Raw genomic sequence first — 24,936 nt, forward strand, 5'->3', positions numbered from 1 at the left:
AGACCATTGTTACTAGAAGATAAAGATCCTCTTCCTCCAAGGCTCCCACCTGCATATGGAGATGTGTATCCAAAAGAGCCTGATGGGCGACTGAAGTACCGGCCCAGAAGTAGAAAACAGCCTGTCTGCCATCATTGCAAGAAATATGGACATACCGAATCCATGTGCTGGCAGTTAAACGAGTAACCCCTGAGGCAGAGGACCGCCCCTCGGGAGGTAGAACAGAAGGTCCAAAGGATCCAAACTGGATGCCTAAGTATGTCGGGTCCCGTCCGAAAATTAATATATGTATCAACGGGATACCCTTTGAAGCCCTGTTGGACACTGGGTCACAGGTCACCACCATTCAACGGCCTGCCTTTGACAAGTTCTGGGATCCAAGTCTCCTCACCCAGCCACCAGAGTCCTGGCTAGATATTATCGCTAGCAACGGTAAGCCAGTGAAAGTGCTTGGGGATTGGGAACCTACTCTTCAGGTGGGAGAATCCACCCTGCCACAGCAAGGCGTGATTGTGGTACAAGCCGGAGGTAAAGGAGGACACCCCGTGATCTTAGGGACTAATGTTCTTAAAAATTGTTACTTCGAAGTGCTTGAAGCATTGAACCAAACCATATCATCCGCCTCACCTGCTTCCAGAAGAGTTATTCAGAAAACTATTAGCGTGCTGTGCGCTCAACAAAGGTTCGCCAACAAGAAAGGAGAAATTTGCACTGTCCGGATCCGGGATAACCGGCCGGTGATTTTGCCTCCAAATTCCCAGATCATACTGTGGTGCCGTGCTGTATTAGGGATCCAGGGCCAGGACTATCAAGCCCTAGTGGAACCTATTCCTATTAAGGATCATCCTTTCGTACGGACAGCCAAGAGCATGGTGACCGTGTCTCAAGGTAAAGTGCCTGTTCGTTTAATCAACTTTGGTGATCATCCCGTTACTCTCTTTAAACACTACCCCGTTGCTCAGCTTTTCCAGGTGTCTTTCCAGGATGTGATCCGCCTGCCTGCCGCGGAGGCGTTCCAGACCGCGCAGAACAGCAGCACCCCAACAGCATCCTGGTGGGAAGAATCACATGTGGGGGACGAATCCACCCCACAGGAGCAACTAGAGGGAGTCCTGAAACTGGTGAAGGAGCACCACCAGGCGTTCAGCAAACACTCCACAGACTATGGAGAGGTCAGTGTGATCAAACACACCATACCCACTGGCTCTCACCCTCCTATTAAGGAGAGGCACAGACCCATACCACCTACTACCTATCAGTCTGTGAAAGAGATGATACAAGAGATGAAAGACTCTAATATAATCCGGGACAGCCATAGTCCCTGGGCTGCGCCCCTAGTACTTGTTCGAAAAAAAGATGGCAGCATAAGGTTTTGCGTGGATTACATGAAAATTAATCAAATCACCCACAAAGATGCATATCCATTGCCACGCATTGAGGAGTCCTTGACTGCCCTGGGGTCATCAGCCTATTTCTCCACCTTGGACTTAACCAGTGGGTACTGGCAGGTACCCATGGCCCCAGAAGATCGAGAAAAGACTGCTTTCACTACACCTATGGGCCTGTTTGAATTTAATTATATGCCATTTGGACTGTGTAATGCTCCAGGATCGTTCCAGAGGCTGATGGAACGTTGTTTAGGCCATAGGAATTTTGAGACGGTGCTATTATACCTGGATGACGTCATTATATACTCCAAGACGTATGAGGACCATTTAAAGCACCTGGGTGAGGTGTTTCAAGTTCTTACTAAATATGGCCTCAAAATCAAGCCATCCAAGTGCCACCTGCTGAAACCAGCCGTCAGATATCTCGGGCATATTGTCAGTGCCGAAGGAGTACAGCCTGATCCTGACAAACTTGCTGCTGTCCGTAACTGGCCTACTCCCACGACCATGAAAGAGGTGAGAAGCTTTCTCAGTTTTGCAGGGTATTATAGGCGATTTATCCCGCATTTTGCACAGATTGCGGATCCCATCCAGGAACTCTTGAGGGGGCATCCAAAGAAGAGCCCAAAGATTCCTATTCCTGTTGAGTGTAATGAAGAGCGGGAAATTGCCTTCCAACTCCTAAATAAGAAGTTGACTGAACCCCCTGTTCTGGGTTACCCAGATTATCAGAAGCCATTCCACCTCTACACAGATGCCAGTAAAAGAGGCCTGGGGGCCGTGTTGGCTCAAGTGCAAGATAACAAAGAAAGGGTGATTGCCTACGCCAGCAGATCCCTGAAGGGAGCTGAGAAGAACGACCAGAATTACAGTTCTTTCAAGCTGGAGTTTCTTGCCTTAGTGTGGGCTGTGACCGAAAAGTTTAAGGACTATCTCGCTGCCACACCGTTTGTGGCCTTCACAGATAATAATCCCCTGGCACATCTGAATACAGCCAAATTAGGGGCCCTGGAGCAAAGATGGGCCTCCCGCCTGGCCAACTATGATTTCACAGTGAAGTACCGGGCAGGCCGCTCCAATGATAACGCTGATGCTCTGTCATGACTCCCCACTACAGAAGCCCCAGATGAACCGAAAGATGCCTGGGAAGAGGTGGAGATGCCGGCGTTTTATAACAAATTTACCCAGCAGGATAATTTACGTACTGAAGATCCCCCTGCTGCTGATCCTTCCTCATCAGATGGTCCTGAGTCCAGAGGCGATCAAGAAAGATGGATTAAGCTCCAGTCTGAAAGTAGAGTCCTCGGGGAACTGCTTGACTTCCTTACTAGTGGAAAAATCCCTGAGAGGATCCGCAGGAAGAGTGCAGACCCAGAGCTAGTGAGACTGTGGAGACATCGCCATCAACTATTCCTTCAAAAGGGCCTGCCGCTCAGAAGGAGTCTGGATCCAGTGTCCTATGATAGAGTGTATCAGATTCTCCTGCCACGTCGGGATGCCAGCTTGGTGCTGGATATGTACCACAACCAGTGTGCAAAAGACTGAGGCCACCATTCGCAGAAGATTCTATTGGATCGGGATGAGAGAAGATATCGAGAAATGGTGCCGAGAATGCACTGCCTGTGCTGTGGGGCGAACTGAACGCCATGACCAGAGGGCGCCTCTCCATCCCATCGTAAGTAAGGCTCCTTTAGAACTTGTTGCCATTGATCATCTAAAGTTGGAGCCGAGTCGCTCAGGGTATACATATACCATGACTGTAATTGATCACTTCACTAAGTTTGTCGTAGCAGTGCCTGTGAAAGACCTGACAGCAAAGACCACAGCGGAGGCATTCTGGAAGCATTTCCTGCTGCCCTACGGTTGCCCAGAAAGGATCCTCACCGATCAAGGGTCCGCATTTGAGTCACAGCTGTTCCATGAGATGTGCCTGCTACACAACTGCCAGAAGGTCCGGACCACCGCCTATCATCCGCAAGGTAACGGACTCTGCGAGAAAATGAATAAGACTCTCATTGAAATGCTGATAGCAGTACCCCCTGAGACGAGGGGAGATTGGCCTACTCTGTTGCCGCAGCTTATGTACACTTACAACAACACCATCCATTGTTCCACCGGTTACACCCCGTTCTATTTGATGTTCGGTCGACAAGGGAGATTGCCTGCGGACCACTCCCTAGGGGTACAGGTGCCCGATGAGATCAACCCACTGCCCAAGACGGATTGGGTAGTGGAACACCAAAGGCGTCTTCTTAATGCTAAGGAGATTGTCCAGGAACGGATGGAGATTGTTCGAGAAAGGCAGCAGAAGGACTTTGACCAGACTGCCCATGCGGGACCCCTGGCTCTAGGAGACAAGGTATGGTTGAAAAACAACCACCGGACCAGCAAGTTGGACAGCAAATGGGAAAGGATTCCCTATCTTATCACTGCCATACCTAATGCTGCGGCCCACATTTACCAGATCTCCAGGGAAGGAAAAGGTCCCCAAGTTGTTCACAGGAACCGCCTCAAGCCCTGTATAGAAGGAGAACCAGCGGCGGAGGAGATGGAACCGGAGCCTACTGAGGAAGAGTTGCCGGCTCCACCTATGGACCCTATGCAGGCTGTGGAGAACTTAATCCATGATAAAGAGCCGCTCCACTGGGCCCTCACGCCTTGGTTGAATTTATTGGTTCCTGCTCCTGTTCCTGTTAGCCCTCAGCCTCCTGAAGAAGCTCCAGAGGCAATGGGCTCTTCTGACGTTCCTGAAGCCAGGCAGGAAGAATCCCTGCCAGTAAGGAGGTCTACCCGTTCTACCAAGGGGCATCGTCCTGTGAGGTTTGTGGACTACATTATGGGCCCAGGTAGCCCCTCACGGGAAACCCCTGTTTAACCGTTGCAAGCCTGGGTACGGACTCATGTTGTTCTTTGAGCCTCCAAGGACTTATGTTTACCTACATTTTATATGGACTATCCTGGTTTATTGATACGCTGTGCCAGGTCAGCGCCCCTGTTCCCTCACATTATCCTGAGAGAAGAGAACGACGCCCCTTGTCACCACTCCTTCCAGTGATCCATATTGCCCACTGTTGTGTTGTTAAATGTGGTGAATATTGCATGTGTATGTTCTCTGCTATCTTTCAGGTTGCCGCTTCCAGATGGGCAGACCCTCCATGTTGCGCCGAGGACGGGCAACGTTATAGCGTGGGGGTATGTAGTGTCCCACTAGGTAAAGGTGGGCACTGCACAGGTTAATGTGTTGCATTGCATTAAACGTTATGTGCATGTTTTTTCCCTGTATTATCTGGGTGTCAGGCCTGTCAGGGTGTAGTTTAGCCTCCCAGACGTTAGAGGGAGCTGGAGAGCCCTAGTTACATATAGGAAGGCCCAGACAGGGAAGTGTTAGTTCATTCCAGGGGACTAGAGGAGTCACTTCGTCCACCTGAGGCTCCTGAGGCTAGGATTAGCTCAGTCGAGACACCCCAGTTGCAGGATCCAACCTCCTGGGAGAAACCCACAGTTATCCACCTTATAGGAGGAGGCGACCCAGGGTAAGCTAAGTAACCCGGATGGACAGTGCAGCAAGAATATAATACCTGAGGAGGAAAGTAACCAAGGATTTAAGCCACCCTTTTAGGCATCCGGGCCTTGGGAGATATAAAGCCAGAGCAGGAGTTCTAGAAAGGACACTGTACATTGATTCTGAGGAAAGGTACAACCTGCTGCTGAGTGCTTGTAAAGTTTACCCTCTGCGTATCTTGCATGACTATTGCCTGCCATGTTTGTGAATGAGCCCCTTGTGGAACTGTAATATAAAGACTGTACTACACCTGCTGTACAAAGTTGGATTGTCCAGTAAAGTTACGTTTGGTTCACCATATACTTGTGTACCTCCATCATTCCAACCACCAACCGGCGTGCCACCGTCCAAAGGCACTGGCCCCTATTTAATACTACATCATATCTGTGTTTTTATGTGAAATATCTCTGTAATTAAATGAGATCTAACGTTGAAACCACTTGATCTTACCGGATCTAACGAAGGCCTATTAGTCTGCATCAAATTTTACCAGAAAATTGCATGTGGGGGGGCTAGCCCCCCCCTGACGTAATACCAAATATCCATAATATCTCTGTAATTATATGAGATCTAACGTTGAAACCACTTGATCTTACCGGATCTAATGAAGGCCTATTACTCTGCATCAAATTTTACCTGAAAATTGCATGTGGGGGGGGGGGCTAGCCCCCCCTCATTAATCACTTAATAAGTCTGTAATTATGTGAGATCTAACAAAACAACTAGTTGATCATACCTGATCTAACAAATATCTTCCAAAATAGCTAATTGTTTGGTCAATTTTTTGATAAGGGGGGGCTGATGACGGGTTAGACCCCCCCCTGCAAATAACTGTTAATATCTCTACTTCTGTATGAGATCTAACGCAAACAACAATTGATCTAACCTGATCTAACAAAGATCTAACCAATTTCATATGTTTTGTTCAAAAATTTTGATATGGGGGGGGCTAACACGGCTGAGGTGATATTTAGTCCTTCTTGTTTCTGTCATCCATGGAGTCAGTATTTTCCAGGTTTTGTCTTACAGGTTGCTCATTACAAGGTATAAATTGGTAAAAACTCAGGAGCTCATGTTTAGTGCTGCTTACTCCTGGGACTCCTGGGCGGGATCCTACAGAGAAAACCACCAAAGGCCCCCCTTCAGCCCCATGTCCTAATTCCTCACACCCCTCTCTAGAGATCCTCAGAGATTGCTGAGTATCTATCTATCTACCTACCTACCTCATATCTATCTATCTATCTATCTATCTATCTATCTATCTACCAGTGGCGTAGGGATCGCCATAGCAACCATAGCAGTGGCTATGGGGCCCTTCGCCACTGGGGGCCCGTCCGGACCGCATTCAGTTTTTTTTTTATTAACACAGACAGGCAGCCAGGCCCGACCGCCCACCCAGTGTAGTGGGCGGGGCTTGGGCGGTCCGTGGTTCGGGCCTGGCTGGGGGGAAGCCAAGGAAGGAGTAGTCAGGTCAGGACTGGAGCAGGCGGGCCCGGGGCGCACTGCCGCACGAGCAGAAGATGAGGTAGGCGGTGGAGAGGGGGCCGGAACGGGGGCGTACCTGTGGGTTGGCCACTCTGTGAGCGGAGCTGCAGAGTATAACATGTACATGTAAGTTAAAAACCAATATACAAATCCACATAAGGGACAGACCACAGAGATCAGCATGTATTGTCACTACACTATGGTGTCCTTAGAGTTCCCTTTATAGTCAGAATACTTACTACTATGAGAGCCTGGCTGGTATCCATGTCTTATGCCCAAATTAACAGTCAACGATACCTATATTATTGTTCATGAAGCAGATCTGCATTAGTGGGACTGTGGATTCCCATAAGCTGGTAACATGGAAGTCATCCTAACAATCAGATTTGCACAATGAGAGAATGTCATATACTGCACTAATGTACATAAAATCAGCAAGCGGATTTCCCTCTGTATATATTCCACTGACAGAACACTTCATCCTTGTACCCTGCTCTGATGGTTCCTACAAAGAGTGAAACGTTACAATGCGATGCCTATCTGCTCATTTCCATGTCTGTTCTGCCACCTTGAGGCAGATAAATCACATATCTGGTGTCCGCAGCCTAGGCTCTATCAATACCATGCAGGCACGGGACCTTTATCGAATACATACTGCTTTAAGTGAAGCCAGTATTTTACCGACGACTTCCAGGTCACAAAGCAGATGCTGAAAATGCCTCACCGTTACAATCAGATTCCACTGCTTATATTACATTAGGGTTTTATTGGTTATGCAATCACCTAATGTCATTTTGAAAGCGGATCTAAAGATTGTCCTTATATTGTGATTTCCATATGTATCATAAATGATAAACCAGTGATGTAAGGCTGTATTCACATTAGCCTTTCAATGTGGCCATCACATTAAATCTTTTATCAGCTGAACCTGCCAATTTCCATGCGTTAGGCCAACCATCTAATGTGTATGCAGCCTCTTGCCTTTCCCCTAATGACTGATGTTGGGAGAAATAAGGATCGGGAACATTGGATTTCAACTGTCCAATCGTTTTGTTCTCCCCTCTCCTCATTGGCCAAGCTAACAACGCATATGTGTGGGAGGATAGGGAGAGATAACTGCTGGCTGAATGATCCTTCAGCCGACATTAGAACTCAACAGAGTTACATCACACATATACAGTATAGTACAGTGATGCCCAACCTACGGCCTGCGGGCCAAATGCAGCCTGCTAAGCCTTGTCATGCGGCCCGCGCAGTGACCGAACTTTATCAGCGCAGGGCGCGCTGCGATCGGCACAGGCAGCAAAGCGATGCAATCTCCGCGCCGCCTCCTAGCTAATTTATTCACTGCACTTGCCTCTGTGAAATTGAAGAGAAGCACCGTAATCTCGCACAGGCGCACTGGCCGAGGCCTCAAAGTGCGCATGCACCGTCTTCCTAGCCTCTGCCAGTGCGCCTGTGCGAGATTACGGTGCTTCTCTTTAATTTCACAGAGGCAAGTGCAGTGAATAAATTAGCTAGGAGGCAGCTCTGGGTGGGGGGGGATATCTGTGGAGGACACTGAAGGGGGGATCTGTGGAGGACACTGAAGGGGGGGATATCTGTGGAGGACACTGAAGGGGGCATCTGTGGAGGACACTGAAGGGGGCATCTGTGGAGGACACTGAAGGGGGCGATCTGTGGAGGACACTGAAGGGGGCGATCTGTGGAGGACACTGAAGGGGGCGATCTGTGGAGGACACTGAAGGGGGGCGATCTGTGGAGGACACTGAAGGGGGCGATCTGTGGACGACACTGAAGGGGGGGGATCTGTGGACGACACTGAAGGGGGGGGATCTGTGGACGACACTGAAGGGGGGGGATCTGTGGACGACACTGAAGGGGGGGGATCTGTGGACGACACTGAAGGGGGGGATCTGTGGACGACACTGAAGGGGGGGATCTGTGGACGACACTGAAGGGGGGGATCTGTGGACGACACTGAAGGGGGGATCTGTGGACGACACTGAAGGGGGGATCTGTGGACGACACTGAAGGGGGGATCTGTGGACGACACTGAAGGGGGGATCTGTGGACGACACTGAAGGGGGGGATCTGTGGACGACACTGAAGGGGGGGATCTGTGGACGACACTGAAGGGGGGGATCTGTGGACGACACTTGGGGGGGGATCTGTGGACGACACTGAAGGGGGGATCTGTGGACGACACTTAGGGGGGGGACCTGTGGACGACACTTAGGGGGGTGTTGGGGTGGGAGGTCCTGGAGGGGTGGCCCATAATTTTTTTTGCTATGGGGCCCAGTCATTTCTAGCTACGCCCCTGCTATCTACCTCATATCTATCTATCTATCTATCTCATATCTATCTATCTATCTAAAATTATGGAAGGAAAGGCAGCATTCTGACTTCAGTGAAAAGTGAGTGTTTGGGTGAATAAAGAAATCCACTTTTTTTCATTTTTACATTTTTTTTCATATTTCTTTCTATTCATTATTTACTTTTTACGTTGGATGCAGAGTACAAATGATCTCCTGTCCCTGCTGTCTCCATATACAGTGACTGTTACCAGTGATTAGTATGAGCGCTATTTTCAGGTGTTTTCTGATTATTTAAGAGGGTTAAGCAGGTCTCCTGGTCAAACTTGCTAGGGGAAGCACATTGCACAAGCAAGTTGTGCGGCCGTTCCGTGCATTGGGGACCACAATTTGCAGGGGCACTATCCATGCGGTTGCCACAGACGGATCCAGACACATTCGACTTGAATGGGTTCATGATCCGTCCGCACTGCAAAAAAAAATAGAACATGTTTTTTTTTTTTTTTGCAGTGCGGAGGCACAGACAAAACCCCCCAAAAAACGCTCCGTAGTACTTCCGTGGGGTACCGCACCTCTGTTCCCCACCGCTCCTTCTGGATTGCGGACACATTTAGGTGAATAGGTTTGCATCCGTGATACGGTGTGCACAAATGGCTGGGGCCCGTATATTGCTGACCTGCTGTTAGCGGACCTGCTGCTGTCTGAGTTCACACTTTAATTATTTCCATCAATTATTGTGAGCGATAACCAGGTGCGAGTCAAAAACGCAGAACAGGTGCAGATCTTTCCCTTATAACTTAGCTCTGTGTGGCTTCACTACTGGTTTGGGCTCACAATAACTGATGGAAATAACTGACCAAATAACTGAAGTGTGAACTGGGCCTTACCTTCTTCCTGACACTGGCTGTCGGCTCTGGTGCTCTACGGCCACTGCTCAGGTCCCTGGATGTCATCATCCATTTTGACGATGCCTGCAGCCAATTGTGACCCGCGATGGTGACTTCTCCCCTTGCGTCAAGTGAATACAGTACAGTACTTCAGAATTTGCGGACTCGCTTTTAATTTCGCCCAGGGCCACACTAAAACCGGCCCTGCCTAAGTCATGAATATCTTTTCCTGGAAACCGCCTGAAAACAAATGATAGAGGCAGCACTCCAAATATCTTGTAAAAAGTTTTCATATATGCAAATGAACCTCTAGGAGCAATTGGGGCGTTGCCATTACACTTAGAGGCTCCTCTTTCTCTGTAACTGCCACCCTCTGCTCTTTGATTGACAGGAGCAGGCAGTCAAAATGTCATCATGCCTGGCCCTGACTTCACCAAAAGTCTTGTGCTGCGCCGTGTACTTCAGTATCAAGGTGCAGCGGGTTCAGCAGTTGCAGAGAGAGCAGAGCCTCTCGGTGTAATGACAACGCCCCCGTTGCTCCTAGAGACTTATTTGCATATATTAAAACATCACATTTCTCAGCAATGCGGGCACATATGAACATGGGACCAACACAGATGCCTTCAGCTGTCAAGAGCACAAGTCACAGGTCAGCCAGGGTCATAGGTACAAAACTGCTGACAGATGCCATTTAATGTAAGATGCGGTGGAGAAGAGATACTGTATTTGGGCCTCTTACTTCTGGTGATGTTATTGCTGCAGCCTATAAAGATATTTTAGATGATTGCTGCTTTCAATTTCTGGTAACGGTTTGGGCCTCACCTGCTCCATCCATACTGCGCCCCTGTGCACAAAGCACAAGCTTCATAATGACTTGAGGCGACAAATTTATTGTGGAGGAACCTCAGACTCATCAAACATCTTAAAGGGGTTTTCTGGAAGTACAATATTGATGGCCTATCCTCAGGAGAGGTCATCAATATCAAATCACTGGGAGTCCGGCTTCCGGCAACCCCACCAATCAGCTGTTTGATGAGACCGCAGCTCTCTGTTGAGAGCCGTGGACTCTTCCTAGGCCATTGATGTCGCAGTCATCGGTCACATGGCCTATGTGCAGCTTAGTCCCATTCAAGTAAATGAACCTGGTCTGTAATACCAAGCACAGATATACAATGTACAGCGCTGTTCTTGGTATGCTGTGAGGAGGCTGCAGCACTCACCAGAGCTCCACAGCCTCTTCAGACACCTAATTGCCTGGAGTCGGACCTCCACCGATCAAATATTGATGACCTATTCTGAGATTAGGTCATCTATATTGTACTCCTGGAAAACCCCTTTAATTGTATAACTAGCAATTTCCTAATTTACATTTTAATCTCATACCCAAATTGTCAGCTTACCAGTGGGAAGTAGTAGTAGATGAATGTGTCTTCTAAAAACATGGTGCCTCTACGTAGCGACGGAGAATACATAAATGATAAGTCAGAGCCGTCATGGAGAATTCTGATTCTTTGCTGCTGCCCATCCGACTCTGTCAAGACAATAACATGTTGCCAGTATACAGTGCATTCAGAAAGTCTTCAGACTTTCACTTTTTGCACATTTTGTTACGTGGCTCCTTGTGTTAAAATACAATAACCCCCCCCCCCCCCCCCCCCATCGTTCTGCACTCAGTCCACCATAATGAGTAAGTCAGAACAAGATGCTAAAAATCTTTGCTAAGTTATAAATAAAAAAAATAAAAATCCTGCACTGACATAAGTATTCACACCCTTTGCTCAGAACTTAGTTGAAGCCCCTTTGGCTGATTCCAGCCTCCAGTCTTCTTGGGGATGATGCCACAAGGTTTGCACACCTGGATTTGTGGATTTTCTGCCATTCTTCTCTGCAAATCCTCTCAACCTCTGTCAGGTTGGATGGGGACCGTCAGAGGACCACCAATTCCAGGTCTCTCCAGAGATATATGATTGGGTTCCACTCCTGTGATGTATTGGCTGTGTGCTTTGGGTCATTGTCTTGTTGGAAGGTGAACCTTCAGCCTAGTCAGAGGTCCAGAGCCCTCTGGTTCAGGTTTTCATCAAGAATATCTCTGTACTTTGCTCCATTCACCATACAGCACTGTAGGGATAGTGTTGGGCAGGTGATGAGCAGTGCCTGGTTTCCGCCAGACATGACGCTTAGAGGCCGAAAAGTTCAATCTTGGTTTCCTCTGGTTACTCTGCCATAAAGACCAGATTGGTGGAGTGCTGCAGTGATGTTTGACCTACTGGAAGTTTCTCCCATCTGCACACAGGATCGTTGAAGCTCAGCCAGAGTGACCATTGGGTTTTTGGTCACCTCTCTTACCAAAGCACTATTCTCCCAATTACTTAGTTTGAGATGGCCAGCTCTAGGAAGAGTCCATGTGAGAATTATGGAGGCCACTGTGCTCTTGCGAACTTCCAGTGCAGCAGAAATGTTTTTTCCCCTTCTCCAGATCTGTGCCTCCACACAATCCTACAACCTATATGAGACCTCACAGCACATGTGCGACGTTCACTTCAATAGTAACACTAACAGATGGTCCTTGAGGACCTAACTACGTCTTTTTCCATGTGCTGTTTTAAAAAAAAAAATTAAACTTCAATTTCATACAGGAGAGGAAAAAACGTAAAATAAGTAATGGTACAAAGTCATTTACAAAAATTTACCAAAACTTGGCTGACGACAACAGGATCATACCCTTGCAGATACATGTCTTCAAAAGGAATTCATTAATCCAACTGATGGGAATAAATATACCATAAAGGATTATATTAACTGTAGGACAACAGGAGTGGTGTATGCGATTCAGTGTGAATATCCAAAACTGTATATTGGTAAAACAACTCAAGAGCTGAGAAGAAGAACATACAAACACCTCAGAAATTTGAATACAAATAAAGAAACGCCACTGTCAAAACATATAAAAAAATTATCATAAAGGGAGTCCCTAAGGCCTAAGGATGTGGGGGATGCAAAGGGTTAAGGCCGGCCCAAGACAAGGAGACATCGACAAGAGGCTACAACAAGAGGAAACTAAGTGGATTTACCGCCTTAAGTCTCTTTCACCAGTAAGAATAAATAAGGGCTTTACATTTGCCTCATTTCTGTAATAATTTGTATAATACTAATAATTGGCAATTATATAGCATCTTCCCTTTTTGCGTATAAAAAGTATCAATAAGGATACATGATAGGAATTTAATAAGGAAAAATTTGAATAGAAGAACAATAGACAGAAAGGGGACTAAAAATATTAATGAGAGAGAATGAGAAAGAAAGAGAGAAAAAAAAAGAAAAAAAGAGAAATAAAGAAATCTGTAAAACAGTGATGAGATAGAGAGACAATGTGCACTTACCATGATGAATGAAGATGCCACCTCCCCTTGGATATATTTGGTTTCTAAAAAAGAGAGCTTATTAATATAGAAGAAAAAAAGAAAAGAATAATAGGAATATTTATGTATCATCTAGGACCTCCAACCCCCCCCCAAAAAAAAAACTCCTAAGGAATGCATTGACTTGAGTGTCCTGTACCCTAAGATATAGATATACTATAGCTATAGTTAGAAATTTGGACATAATTAGAAAAAACAGGCATAAACTAGTGACATTATAATATGAATAAATCAAATAGTGACAAACTAATAAGATCAAATGTAATCTATTGGCAACAAATAAATATATACATGGTAACCTAGTATATTAATAATATTATGCCAAATAGTATGATGAAGCTGGTAGAATAATAAATACAAAAGTAAATAAGGGAGATCTGGGACTAAGTGACAAGTCATGCGCAAGATGGAATTAAAAGGAGAGACTTGAAACTGAGTGATAAGTCATGCGCGGTACGGAGGTAAGGGAGAAAATTATTTCTAAGTTGGCGCGCATGCGCGAGCTCCTTGGTGTCGAGAGAGAGCAAGATGATACAGGTATGACGCAGCCAGAAGGCGGTAAACTGAGAGAAGGTAAGAGCCATAGATTAAAGACGGAGGGAGAAACTTGACACAGAGTAAGCAGCCTGATAGGCTGCGACACATACGTCACTGGATACCGAACTGGTAAAAGATGGTCCTTGCCTGCAACACGTAATAAGTATAAGGATAGATATCGACTGTCAGCCAGCGCGCTTGAGGCTGAATTCATTATAGACTAACAGTATCTCATATACTGCTGTGAAGAAACAAAAACAGCAGGAGATTATGAACTATGAGAGGTAGTCAGCCTGCGGACCACTGAGAAATTTTAGCCTGTCATTATGTCTATTTTGAGGAATATTTAAAACTTGTTTTAAAGAAAATAAATAAAAGTTTTAATTAAAGAAAAACAGCACATGGAATAAGACGTAGTTAGGTCTCCACACAATCCTGTCTCTGAGCTCTACAGGCAGTTCTTTCCTCCTCATGGATTGGTTCATGGATTGGTTTTTGCTCTAAAATTGCATTGCAAAATTTTAGCTTTTCCTTTTTAAGGTCTCCTGCACACGAATGTGTGCTGCCCCTTGGCGTATTGCAGACCGCATTTGCGTATCTGCAATACACAGGCGCTGTTCCGTGGGCATTCCGCATCACGGATGTGGACCCATTTACTTCAATGGGTCCGCAAATCCGGAGATGCGGAATTTATGCAGAACGGAAGCACAGAACGAAACCCTACGGAAGCACTACGGAGTGCTTCTGTGGGGTTTCGTCCCGTACTTCCATTCCGCAAAAAGATAGAACATGTCCTATCTTTTTGCGGAATGGGCGTATCGCGAACCCATTAAAGTGAATGAGTCCGGGATCCGCTGCGGCTGCCCCATGGTCTGTGTTCGTGCATTGCGGACCGCAATTTGCGGACCGCAGCACGGCCACGGGGCGCACATGTTTGTGTGCAGAAGGCCTAATACATTTGCAAAAATTTCGAAAATTCCGTTTTTACTTTGTGATTATGGGATATTGAGTGCATAATGATGGCGAAAACATTTTTTTTTTTACTTTGTTTTTTCATTTTAGCACAAGGTCACAACATGTCAAAAAACTTAAAAGGGTCTGAAGACTTTCCGAATGCACTGCAGACATAGGACATATCTTCAATGTGAAAGTTTTCTCCAAATAGGGTTGAATTCTGCTGGACCTTTGAGGCCCATTTTAGTCTCAGAGCCTTGACCCATTGGAGTACTTCTCTTACTGGCTACTTTAGCCCAATTGATGATAATTTAGGCTTAATTTTGTTCCGATATCCTCTTTCCTGTAGTAATCAGTTATGACCACTAGGTGTTGCTGTTGCTCCCTGTAACGTTTTCATCCACATAAACAGCAATAAAAATAGAAAAAGTTCGGTCTTCCTAATCAGCGGCCTCCTAGCAACAACCAACAATCTTTCTCAATTTTCTTGGTTTTGCTGCCTGGACTAAGTTTGGTTTTGTGTAGTAGAAAGAACTTTCCTGAAGATGTATTGTCCTCACTGAGTTTTAATAAGGAGATGGCCGTGCATGCTTGGTATTTTATTTCTCGGGTGCGATCCGCTTGTTCTGAACTCTCCAGTGTGACTTTTATGACCAGGGTTGTAGCTAGTGTTGAGCGAATTGATCTGAACTTTGATCCGAATTTCAGGGAAAATTCAATTTCCCGCAAAGCCGAATTTCTTCATGCTTCGTGGTAGCGAATAAATTTAACATGAAATAGTGTAAAAAAACACAAAAAATCATACATACCTCATCCATTTGCTTGCGGTGGGCCAGGCGCCGTCATCTTGATTGAAGTTCTCGCACTAAATCCTGTGCACGGTGACGTATGACATGATTCACAGGCCACGCAAGATATTAAATCAAGATGCCGACGGCCAGCCTGTCACACGCAAATGGATGAGGTATGCTTTTTTTATTTTTTATTTTACACCCGATTATTGCTATCAGATGATGCGATCAGCTATGAACGCAACATCTGAGGGCTACAATAGGGGGGGGGGGGGGGCGCAATCGCTGCTCCCTGTTTTTGCCCCCACTACTTACAAAGAAATGCGCTTTGTTGCGAAGTAATTAATCACAAAGCAAATTTTTTTGTAAAATTCGGCAAAGCAGCCGTATTGAATTTTTGAATACTTCGCTCATATCTAGTTGTAGCTATAGGGACACCCTATATAGGTGCAGAGGAAGGGGGTCATACCTCCCAAATTTTGAAAAACGCAAGAAGGGATGTGTAGCCCGCTGTACCAAATTTTTTCATACTAAGTCAAGCCTCTTACTCTGGCCCAAACATAATTATACACACTCAGTCCCCTTAATATCCTTATATAATAATTATTCTCCCATTGTGCCACCACACAGTAGTAATGCCCACACTGTGCCCCTCACAGTAGCAATGCCCACATTGTGCCTCTTCAGAGTAGTAATGCCCACATTGTGCTTCCTTCAGAGTAATAATGCCCATATATGTGCCCCCTTCACAGTAGATATGCCAGGTATGTGCCCCCTTCACAGTAGTTATGCCCACATGTGCCCCCTTCACAGTAGTTATGCCCAGATATGCGCCCCCTTCACAGAAAAAAAAACAGTAAATGCTCACCTAGTTCCTCTGATGATCATTACAGCTCACCCTGCGCTCCCCAGCAGCAGTTCCCTTAATGTCCTTACATAATAATTATTGTCCCATTGTGACATCACACAGTAGTAATGCCCACATTGTGCCCCCCACAGAAATAATGCCCACACTGTGCCCCTCACAGTAGTAATGCCCACATGTGCTTCCTTCACAGTAATTATGCAAGGTATGCGCCCTCCTCACAATAGTTATGCCCAGATATGTGCCCCCTTCACATTAGTTATGCCAGGTATGTGCCTATTTCCCAGTAGTCATGCTCACATGTGCCCCCTTCACAGTAGTTATGCCCAGATATGTGCCTCTTCACAGGAAGGAAAAAAACTACAGTAAATGCTCAGCTAGTTCCTCTGATGATCATTACAGCTCACCCTGCGCTCCCCAGCAGCAGGACACTGACATATCACACTGCAGGGTTGTGTAGGAGACGCTCAGGCTGATTCTGTGCCCCTCCTACACAGCCCAACAGTGGGGAGTGCTGGCAGCTGAGCTGACCAGTTAAAGGAGGGGTGGACGGCTCCCATCTTTATCATTACAGGAAACTGTCTCTGCGTCCCATGGATGCAGAGACAGATGAGATCAGGATACACATCAGCTGTTCCGGGACTGTCTGACCGGTTCCAGGACAGGTGGAAAGTATGAAGAGAAGTACGCTACACCTTAAGTGGAGCGTGTGGACTGCTGGGGGCGCACGAGACAACCAACCAAGGACCGTGTTTTAATTTCGGCAGTATTCCATTTATTTATAAGACAACGCGTTTCGGGGTAAAGTCCCCTTTATCAAGTCTGAGCCGGGAAGGTTAGGAGAGTGTCACGGCTCATCGAGATGAGCCGTGACACTCTCCTAACCTTCCCGGCTCAGACTTGATAAAGGGGACTTTACCCCGAAACGCGTTGTCTTATAAATAAATGGAATACTGCCGAAATTAAAACACGGTCCTTGGTTGGTTGTCTCGTGCGCCCCCAGCAGTCCACACGCTCCACTTAAGGTGTAGCGTACTTCTCTTCATTTCCATTACCCTAGTGGCAGGGTGGCCCCTGCCCAAGGTGTTAGGACGGATCTTGGCTGCACCAACCATCCCTTATCTATACTTGATCTCCATTGCAGTTGCATCCAATTGATGCAACCGCAGTAGGTGAGCAAACCATTTCTTTCATTAGAAATTTGTTTGTTTGAATTTACTTACCCTATGAGCGCCTTCTCTATCCCATTGGCCATCATTTGCAGGTGGAAAGTATGGAAGAGGTTGCAGCTGGGATTGGGTGGCAGCGGGGGTTCACCAGTTGGTAGAGGCACTTGTAAGATGAGGTTCCCTATAACAGATTTTGCATCGGGACCCAGGAACTTCAGGTTAGGCCTCATGCACACGACTGGTTTTTTTTAAGGTCCGCAAAAACGGGGTCTGTAGGTCCGTGATCCGTGACCGTTTTTTCGTCCGTGGGTCTTCCTTGATTTTTGGAGGATCCACGGACATGAAAAATGAAAAAAAATCTAAGTCAAGTTTGCCATTGAAATGATAGGAAAAAACGGACACGGATCACGGACACGGATCACGGATGACAATCTTGTGTGCATCCGTGTTTTTTCACGGACCCATTGACTTGAATGGGTCCGTGAACCGATGGCTGTGAAAAAAAATAGGACAGGTCATATTTTTTTCACGGCCAGGAAAAACGGATCACGGATGCACCTGCCAAACGGTGCATTTTCCGATTTTTCCAAGGACCCATTGAAAGTCAATGGGTCCGCAAAAAAATACGGAAAACGGCACAACAGCCACGGATGCACACAACGGTCGTGTGCATGAGGCCTTACACTGCTTTGCTGCTAAGTTTCATCACAATTCAATGGAACATAACTGAGGTAACATAACGTAACTGAGGTCTTGTTAGCTGGTATATTTGTTCTTTACATCTTTCTTTATACAGAACCATTAGCACACAACTCTGCATTCCTTGCTTGTTCAGTGTCTACATGGGCTGTGCCACAGTCCAACCCAAGTCCAGGTGTTGTATATGCCACTGCTGCCTCAAGCCAGGTCATGAAATGTCTTCCCTCCTAGATATTCTACCATCACCTCTGAGTGGTATTATTGCAAACTGGAAGTATTTAGAAACCACATCAACTAAGCCACGAGTGATGTGGAGAATAATGCAAAATAGTCGCCAATGACCTGCTGTCACAGCGGGGAGTGGGGAAAACCCCCCACCGTGCAATTGCTGAGGCTGCTACGCCAGATAGCAGGGAACAGGGAGCAGGTCACCTCCTCACGTAACCCTAAACGCTCTCCCTAGGCTCCTAGCGCATGAGCCGCCTCATAAGGTAAGGGGGCTCATGCTCACCAACCTAGGACCCTGCTATCCCTGCTACGCCCTAGGCCTGATGACAGGGCAGAGACCACCCATTCATCCTACACAACGGATGAAAAGGTGTCTCCAGAGACCCAGTGGCAGATAGGAGACAAGAACATGGGTAAAGCAGTACGGCAGGTAAGTCACACAGCAAAATAACAATGTTATCTACTCTTACCTGCCGCAGCCAAGATGGACGGAGGCTCCAGGCTGGGAAACCCACGGTCTTGCCTTCGCTTAACCCCTCCGGGAAAGCACGCCCCTTCCGGAGCAGAGACACCACCAGAAAACCTCCATACACCAACCACACCAATACAACATACACCAGGTGGGGGAGGAAAACAGAGACACACCGGAGGGGACACACATAGGGTAAGGAAACAATATAATAAATAAGGGTGACTCACACAGACACAAAGACATACCGCCAGGGAGCAGAGCTCCTACACAGGCAGACAACAAAATAAGAATGACCACAGGCTCCAACACACCATCTTATAAAGAGGCCTGAGGTCACACCCACCACACCTAGCAGACACACCTAAATTAACCCTGTGACAACCAAAACGGGGAAAGCACCAAATAAAGGAAAAGTGTACGTGCAAACAGAAACCTACACGTTGCCCCCGGCAACCAGTCTGCACGCAACAGCGTCACGGTCAAACCTAAATTGGCCGTGACACTCCCACCCCTCAAAGCCCCTCCAACCGAAAAGGGTAAGCTGGTGGGGCCAAACAACAGGGAGGGGGGAGGGGCAATGCCTGATTACCACCAGTGTCTCCCTCCAGAACTGCCGCCAACAAACCTGGACCGCACACAACAGTCCCAGGTCGCCAGCCAACAAAGCAGACTGGAAGAGAAGAACAACTGGAGGCACTGCCAGACAGGTGACCGTATCTCCCTCCAGAACTGCCGCCAACAAACCTGGACCGTACACAACAGTCCCAGGTCGCCAGCCAACAAAGCAGTCTGGAGGAGGAACACTGGACACCGCATCCGACTCGGGGAACGCTCCTACTCCAGGTCGCTGCCAGCAGCCACTCCCCAACCAGCACACCGCCGGAACACCAAAGGAAAGCTGCCAGCAGACGACCAGAGATAGGAACCCTGAGAGGGACGAGGGGTCACCAACACGGACACCGGTTAGCTAGGTGGCGGGGAAAAAGCCACCAACCGTGCCGTTAACGGTGATCCCCTATAACGCTCTCCCTCCGGAGAACGCGCATGTATGCCCCAAACGGCAGGCCATACATGCTGCACCCTCTTCCGAAGGCTCTGCGACTGCGGAGCCATTATTTATTATAATGTCACAGCGGGGAGTGGGGAAAACCCCCCACCGTGCAATTGCTGAGGCTGCTACGCCAGATAGCAGGGAACAGGGAGCAGGTCACCTCCTCACGTAACCCTAAACGCTCTCCCTAGGCTCCTAGCGCATGAGCCGCCTCATAAGGTAAGGGGGCTCATGCTCACCAACCTAGGACCCTGCTATCCCTGCTACGCCCTAGGCCTGATGACAGGGCAGAGACCACCCATTCATCCTACACAACGGATGAAAAGGTGTCTCCAGAGACCCAGTGGCAGATAGGAGACAAGAACATGGGTAAAGCAGTACGGCAGGTAAGTCACACAGCAAAATAACAATGTTATCTACTCTTACCTGCCGCAGCCAAGATGGACGGAGGCTCCAGGCTGGGAAACCCACGGTCTTGCCTTCGCTTAACCCCTCCGGGAAAGCACGCCCCTTCCGGAGCAGAGACACCACCAGAAAACCTCCATACACCAACCACACCAATACAACATACACCAGGTGGGGGAGGAAAACAGAGACACACCGGAGGGGACACACATAGGGTAAGGAAACAATATAATAAATAAGGGTGACTCACACAGACACAAAGACATACCGCCAGGGAGCAGAGCTCCTACACAGGCAGACAACAAAATAAGAATGACCACAGGCTCCAACACACCATCTTATAAAGAGGCCTGAGGTCACACCCACCACACCTAGCAGACACACCTAAATTAACCCCGTGACAACCAAAACGGGGAAAGCACCAAATAAAGGAAAAGTGTACGTGCAAACAGAAACCTACACGTTGCCCCCGGCAACCAGTCTGCACGCAACAGCGTCACGGTCAAACCTAAATTGGCCGTGACACCTGCTGACTCCATAACTGCAGAGTCCAAACCAAAGACAGGGAGATGGGGAGAGGAGGGGGATGCAGCTGCAGTCATTCTGTCTGTGATTCATGCTGTGAGAGGGGAGAAGGGTGGAATGGAAAGGTATGTGATTGGCTCAGATCACACAACAGAGCCCTACATCACACCAAGTAGAGCACGTGCCTTTACTGACACTAGCAGAGGGAAGAAAAGAAGACCCAAATTCTGCAGCTTATAGTTCTGGCTCCGCTACGTCTGATGCACATCTACAGCTGCCTATGCTTTTTTGCATAAACTGGTGATGTACACTAAGCAGAAGATAGAGATTGGGGGAGAAAAGGGGGGTGCAGCTGCAGTGTCTCTCATCCTGTGCCCGTGACACTCATGCTGTGAGAGGAGAGGGAGGTGTAAGGGAAATACATCTGATTGACTCAGATCACACCAAGAAAAGCCCATATACTCAGCAAGCATGGAGAGAGAAAATGTATATTTATAGACACTAGCAGAAAGGGGATAAAAAAAATCCCAAATTCGGCAGGTTACACAAAAGCAGGTTGCACATCTACATGTACCTATGATTTTTTGTATAAACCAGTGGTACACACTAAGGCCTCCTGCACACGAACGTGTGCGCCCCATGCACGAACACTGACCGTGGGGCAGCCGCAGTTCCGCCCGTACTCTGCACTCTGTAGTACTTCCGTAGGGTTCTGTGCTTCTGTTCTGCACCTCCGGATTTGTGGACCCATTGAAGTAAATTGGTCCGCATCCGTGATGCGAAATGCCCACGGAACGGCGCCCGTGTATTGCGGATCCGCATATGCCTTCTGCAGCATGGGCACGGGACACCTACAGTCGTGTGCAGGAGGCCTAAACAGAAGATGGGGGGAAGGAGGGGGATGCAGGTCCAGTTTCTCTCATTCTGTGTCTGTTGGACTGAGGCTGTGAGAGGGGAAGGGGGTGTAAGGGAAATACATCTGATTGACTCAGATCACACCAACAAAATCCCATCTACTTAGCAAGCATCTAGAGAGAAAATGTGCATTTACAGATACTAGCAGAAAGGGAATAAAAAATAAATAAAAATTCTACAGGTTACACTAAAGCAGTTCTGGCTCTGCTACATCTGATACGCATCTACAGCTATATAGGATTTTTTGCATAACTGGTGCACGCTAAACAGAAGAAATGGAGGAGGGGAGAAGAGGGGGATGCAGCTGCTTTTTCTCTTTGTGAGACTCATGCTGTGAGAGGGGAGGGGTTGTAAGGGAAATACATCTGATTGGCTCAGATCACCCAACACCGTCCTACATGACACCAAGAAGAGCTTGCACAAAGAGAAGAAATGTGCATTTACAGACACTGCTCGTTTCTAGCAGCAGACATCTGGACTGTAACAGAACCAGAAGGAGAAGATGGTGGTTTTTCGCAAGTGTTATATATTGTTCTATGACCATCTGATAATCCAGAATATTTGATCGTCCATAACCTATTTTACCTGGTGAATGTCAGATGGGATGAAGTTAACATTTTTCCTCAGCACATGAAATAAGCCACTTAGTCCAGATGACAACGAGCTGGAGGCAAGATATTAATGTTGGCGGATATCCTGCTGAGTCTTTAAGGAGATGTGGAGATGAGAAGTTGTTTATTGCATCACGTCTGCTGCATAGTGTGGAGGTGGCAGCAGCATCAGGAGACCACAGAGTGACCCAGTGACAGAGTGGGGAGGTGGGTGGCAATACCAGTACCAGCTGAAGATGGCTGGTGAAAGAAGGAGCACTTGGCATCAGATGTGTGGCATCATGCAGGTGGCAGCATCAGAATAGTAGCTGAGGCAGGTAGCCAGAAGAAACCGGTCTCTTTTGTCAAAGTGTTGGTCTGGCACCATGAATGATCTAGTCTGATGCATCAGGCATTTGTAGTGTCCCACTAGGTAGGGGTGGGCACTTCACAAGGGTCAATTGGTGTGCGCGTTACTCCTACTCACAAGGAACAGAAGTGTTATATTTAATTGTGCATTTTATGTATGTTCTAATGTGTTTTTACATGCAATGTACCCCTGTATGATGCAACAGCAGGCCTAGTTGGGTGTAGTTAGACATCCCAGACACTAGAGGGAGATAGGGAGCCCCTAGTATAAATGTCCAGGCCCAGACAGGGAGAGTTTGTGCAGAGTCAGGAGTCTGAGAAGACAGAGGTTAAGAAGCCTGCTCCTGACATGCAGCTGGATAGCCCTGGCTGCTAGTGATGACCAGGAGGCTAGTGAGAAGCTCCAGCCTGCCTGAGAACAAGAGAGCCTTAGTTAGCTCTGAAGACACCCCAGTTGCAGGACCCAACCTCCTGGGAGAAACCCACAGTCATCCACTTTACAAGAGAGGGCGATCCAGGGTAAGCTAAGTGACCCTGATGGGCAGATGAAACTAGAAAGTGCAGCAAGAATCTAATACCTGAGGAGGAAAGTAACCAATGATTTAAGCCACCCTTTAGGCATCCGGGCCTTGGGCGATAAAGCCAGAGCAGGAGTTCTAGAAAGGACAGTGTACATTGATTCTGAGGAAAGGTACAACCTGCTGCTGAGTGCTTGTGAAGTTTACCCTCTGCGTATCTTGCATGAATATTGCCTGCCATTTTGTGAATAAGCCTCCTTGTGGAACTGTGATTGAAAGACTGTACTACTACCTGCTGTACAAAGTTGGATTGTTCAGTAAAGTTACGTTTGGTTCACTATTCTACTTGTGTACCTCCATCATTCCAACTACCAACCGGCGTGCCACCGTCCAAAGGCACTGGCGTCACGAATACAACAGGGACCTTGCCCCAGGCACTCAAAATACCCATAACATCCAGGGCACCTCATCCACCATCAGGCCTGGTCCCTATATACAGAGTGTGCCCCAGAGGAACCGTGTCTACCTCTCCTTCACTGCCACGCGCCTGCCCAGGGTTCTCCAATATAGTGAGTAACCCTCGATTGCCCATAACCGTGACCTCACTTCGTCATACCCTGCAGGTTTGGCGTGTTGCACATTGGTGGGTGGAAATCCTGGCTGATCCATGCCTGATTCCTCTTGACAAAGGTTAGTCTCTCCACATTTTGGGTGGACAGACGAGTTCTCCTTGGGGTAACTATGGCCCCCGCTGCACTAAACACCCACTCTGATGCCACACTACTGACTGGGCAAGACAGCTTTTCCAGGGCAAACTCTGCCAGTTGCAGCCACAAATACAGTTTGGCTCCCCAGTAGTCCAGCGGATCTTCAATGTGGGGTGGCAGGGTGCTGTCCAAGTATGCCACCACCTGCTGGTTCAGGTCCTGTTTCAGGTCTAGCTGCTTCTGCTGCTGGTGAGTAGTTTCTTCACTATGTGGGTGCTGCTGATGGAGCTGGAACTGCTCCTACCCTGCCACAGCAGCCATGGCAGAGGAACGTGAGCGCAGAGGGCCCCCGGTCAGACCTGCGAGAGGATGGATGATGGCGCAGATAGGCAGCGGCCAACTGATTACATAGGATGTCTCTATAGTAGTTCAGTTTGTCCTCCCTCTGAGCAGGTGTAAAAAAGGCCCCCATTTTGGAACGGTAGCGAGGGTCCAACACTGTGGAGAGCCAGAAGTCATCTCTCTGCCGAATGGTGACAATTTGGCTGTCACTACACAAGCAAGTGAGCATGCATCAGGCCATTGGTGCAAGTGATTCGGAGGGACTCCCTGCCTCCATCTCACTGCATAGTGCCACAGTGTATCTGGGTCCTCTGCCTCATCTTCCTCATCACCCTGTAGCTCCTCTGGGTGCTCCTGCTCCTCCTCTCCTGTCACCTGTGTAGAAAAACCACCCATTTCGCTACACATTGCTTGTGCTACAATGTCCTCCTCCTCCTCCAGTTCAGCCCCCACAGGGCTCATTTGGCCATGAGATCTAGGCGCCACGTCTCCAGTACCCTGACCAGCCAGATTGACCAGCATCTTTTCTAGGACACGAAGCAGTGGAATGACGTTGTTCATCCCGTAGTCCTGGCGACTGACAAATAACATGGCTTCCTCAAAGGGCCTGAGCAAACGGCAGGTGTCACACATGAGCTGCCACTGGCTGACATCAAAGTTACACAGGGGAGTACTCCTGACCACTTGACAACCAGATTGAACATGTGTGTCATGCAGGGTGCATGGCTCAGCCCTACTTGACG

This window comes from Bufo gargarizans, chromosome 3, assembly GCF_014858855.1.
Source record: "Bufo gargarizans isolate SCDJY-AF-19 chromosome 3, ASM1485885v1, whole genome shotgun sequence".
NCBI lineage: Eukaryota > Metazoa > Chordata > Amphibia > Anura > Bufonidae > Bufo > Bufo gargarizans.